The sequence below is a fragment of the Gymnodraco acuticeps genome, unplaced genomic scaffold, assembly GCF_902827175.1.
Source record: "Gymnodraco acuticeps unplaced genomic scaffold, fGymAcu1.1, whole genome shotgun sequence".
NCBI lineage: Eukaryota > Metazoa > Chordata > Actinopteri > Perciformes > Bathydraconidae > Gymnodraco > Gymnodraco acuticeps.
In genome coordinates, this window is record NW_022989983.1 from 707,041 (window position 1) to 711,480 (window position 4,440).

Here is a 4,440-nt window from a genome sequence, read left to right on the forward strand (position 1 = left end):
TCAGTTTAGTTTGTCTTCAGTCATATTTATAAAATATATACTTCGCCCGCAAGATTACCATTTTGTTTTTCAGAGAACGAAGAATCAAACTGGAAGTGCAGTTAAGTAAAACACTATGAAAGCATCTTTTTACAAACTCTCACAACTTGTGCATTTTTTTACACTTCTGCATAAAAAGCGTTGCGCTTGCAAAGGCGCGCCATTCGTTTATCATGTGTGGTTTTAATGAAAATGCACGTGCTGCTAAGCACAGGCCTGAATAAAGGAGACTTGTGAAATACTGCACAGTCTTTGTGAGAGTTTGATGTTTTGACATAGTTTTACTTTTGTCAAAAATTATAAGATTTACCTCAAATCCGCAGGAATTTGTTTCTGATGTTGGATACTTAATTTGACGAGCAGGCATTCGATTTCTTTAGGTATCGAAGGACACTCATGAGCAGTATCTGATCAAACAAATGGTCATTTAACCCTCCTTTTGTCTTCGTTTCCCCCCTTACTTTGGTGTTCGCGGTCGGTCCTGTTTTAACTGCTATTACATTAACACAAAAACCATTAATCATCACCAACTTCATTTAACACCCTTTCAAACTGTACATATTGTATCAGATTACTGGTATACATGAAAAACTGCAGTAAATATACAAAGAACAGACACTGAACATGTACTGAGTGTGCCAGGTGTGATTCATGTGGGGGGATTGGGCACATAAGGGGGGGGACACACACATCTAGAGTATGTGTGTTTTATCTGATCCGGATGGTTACTAATTCCTTTTCTTTATGGCGGTCATGTTTGACTGGGAACACCATGGTGTTACAAAGTTGACTAAATCATCCAAAATGCAATGAAAGTGGTGATCAGCAATTGTATATGTTCAAATGTCTACTGTGAAGGATATCATAAAGCTTTAATGCAATCGAATGTAAAACAAAAAAGTTATGATTGATGAAAGCTGTAAATCGGTCAGATTTGACCCGAAGACAACAGGAGGGTGAACGAAGAATGACTCCTTTAAAAGTAATGTAAAGACTCTGCAACATCTCAGGGAATTTAATCAAGTGAAAAAACCTGAGTGCAGGAAAACACAGGATTTAAACTCAAATCTGTTAAATCTAGTAATTAATTCAATTCATGAAATGCGGTTTAAAGAAAGTTCCATGAACTCTAATGAACACCTAATTGCTCTGAACAACAGGCGTGTTGCCCAGTGGCTTAGGACGACTATTGAAACATAAAAATACATTCTTTACATATAAATAGTCTGCGTTGCATTTAAGGAGGCAGATTATACTTGGAAAAATAACTGGCTACATCCCAGTTTTTTTTATCCAGTATGAATAAATGCAGAGCTGATGAGAGCTCTTTATGAGGACATGATCTGCTTTTAGGTTGCCTCTGGTGCTGCAGAGCCTTTCTGTTCCCACCGCCTGCTGTGTTGCTCGGCTGGTTTTCCGTGTCCTTAAGCCGAGAACCGCCCAAACCAGTCTTTAAAAGCTGTCACACCCATTATGGGTTATAAACCTGTTCTCCCTCTGTATGACAAGCCGGTGTTTATAGCACCCAACCCTCCCTGTGGGCCTAGTGTTTTAGAAGTCTGCTGTACACATGTAGATTACGCTGAAACCCTTCACCTCCTTTTCCACTCTGTTTTCCTTCCTACATTTTTTCCACCACCAAATATCCTGCATGCCTCTTTATGAAGGCCGCAGTGGAGCAGTTTCACTTGCTCTCAGAATCAGAAACAGGTTTATTACCAGGTAGGTCGACTCGTACGAGGAATTTAACTTGATGTCATGGTGCATACATAAAAGTAAAACAAAAATTAAAAAAACACTATTTTAGGAAAACTATAATAACATATACAATCAAATATAGCATAGAAATAGAATGGAATAAAATGCAGTGCTCCTTTCCAGTGTTTCGTCTCAGGGGAGGTCTCAGACACTTCCAGCTTCTCGGCTTTAACCCGAGGCAGAGCGAGGAACTGGTGGGTTGTGTGTGTGTGTGGGGGGGGGGGGTCGTTCTGTATCCAGCTGTCTCCCTGTGTCTCTGTGCCTCTGCTGCTTCACACCAGCTGCAGACAGACATCAGGCAAGGCTGCTCCAGCTGACACTCCACTACATCAACAATGGGCTCTTATGTGCTTCCCCCTCATCTAACACTACAGACAAAACTGGAAGATGGGGACGATTATGGCATTTATGGGAAGAAAAAGAGCCGGAAGTGTTGAAACCTTCAAACCTTCTCTATAATATTTCAATTATAATACTATGTATCTAGATCTTTGTAGTATTCCTATATTATTTTTAAATAGTACTACTATAGTATAATATATAGTGTTTCTATAGTTGTTTTTTGAACACACTATAGAACACTCCTAGTAGCATGCTATTGTCATAATGAATGCATATTATTACTATATATAGTGTTAGTAAAAGTATTACACTCCTAGAATGAATGTGTAATTGTTTTAACACACTGCTGTGTCAAAGGCAATTCAACACACTCAGTGTCATTTCTGAACTATTTTACACACACACATGTGTGTACATAGAAAAAAAAAAATGCACATAGTCAACACATTAGTGTATCCACTGTCCTGCCCAATCACGGTTGAGTTATTTCAAATGTATCATTTTTTAACTGTCCAACTGTCCATCAAATGTCCCAACTGCCATTTCACCTCAGGCTGCATTGCTGGCTGCTGTGGAGGATGGATGTCATTTCTAAAAACAGGGTTCATGAACCCTGTTTTTAGAAATAGCAAGAAGCTGTTTTTTGTAAAAAATAAAACTCATTATAAACCAACTGTAAACTGCGTGACCAGCAGACAGGCAGAGTTAACAACGTGCTAGGAAACATAGCGTAGCATTGGGCTAACCAGCCACATATTTCCCTTGGTATTTGGGCTCCTCAGAGCTTAAGGCGAGACACCCCAGGTGAATAGGGTAATTTTTGTAACTTAAAGGTATCAGCTAGAAATTTCTCCAGTTACTTACTTACAATAAGGCAATTGTCTTTTGTATTACAACTTTTCTGAAATAGCATGTTTAAATATGCAAATTAACCATTATCTCATTAGATATGCACATATTTTAACACATTTCAGGAATCGAAATCTGAACTTTGGATATAGCCAGATTCAAAATTCTTGTTTCATTTTGTAGTCATATTAGTATCTAAGGCTTTTACAGAAGGGATATTGGATATCTCTTTTTATCACTCCATAAATCAGAAAATACTGTCAACAGCCCTAAAATATCCATTTTCGCCATGTTTTTAGGTATACAATGTTGTATAATTCAGGCTATGAATTATATATATGAACAAACCCTTCTGTAAAAGCCTTCATAATATTGATAGGAATCTAACTGGAAGGTTTGGTGTATGTACGTGCTACTGAAGTTGAAATTTCGAACTCAGAGTAGGAGAAAAAACTCATTTTGAGAAAACGACCTTTAAAGATTGCAGTGAGGCGCTAGCTAAACCCTCCTGTTCTTTGGATGACAGCTTGCGCATCGACGCACTCCGTGAAGGTATTTCATGTTCAGGGTCATTTTTTGGTTTATAACCTTGCTTCGTGCAAGTGACAATTGTTGTTCTCTTCTCTGTGAACGTTTTTTTCGCCGTTCTTTTGGCATTTTGAGATTTCAATTTCTAGCTGAAAGCTAACCAGGAAGTGTTTTAGCACACCACGTGACGCATCTGAACGAATCACGTTGTCAGAAATTGACACCAGCCAATGAGATTTTGTTTCTTGGTTTAGACCCCTTTGTGCTTTCACGATTGGTTGCTGATACAAAGGAAATGACCATATTTGGATCCGATGAGATTGTGCAGGAGAGACACAGCTTTCCAGCGATACCTCTGTTGACATGGTGCACACAGCGGTCGCGGTACTTTATGTTACGTTAGAATGCTAACTTTTGGTGAATTTAGGAGAAATCTACAGACGCAAATAGACAAACTATAGTAAAATAAACACTTAAATGTGTATTTTGTACGTTTTCCTTCCAAAAGCCTGAAAGAAAATATGTTATAGAATCAAAATAGCACAAAATCTCAAAATTGACCAGTACTTGAAAAACGATGTTTTTGCCTGCCGTGTCTCGCCTTAAAGTAGAGTGAATATTGTCGTACAATTCATTCATTCAATTGATTCAATAATATGACTATAAATTAACTCTAATATTGTGCTGTGACTTTTTGATGTGTAAATAGGCAACTGCTGCCTAACAATTTAGCCATTATAACCTCATAAGATTATGTTGTATGAGTCATGACGCTTGTTCCGCCCCAAAATGCTGCTGTGTTTCGACATTAGCATGTGGGGCTTTTTTGGTGATTGCAGTCAGGTTTTTTGGGTCTTTCCAGGACAGTAGTCCTTGTCTGTGCCCGAGACTTGAACATCTTGCAAGAGTTTGTCAAATCTAGGA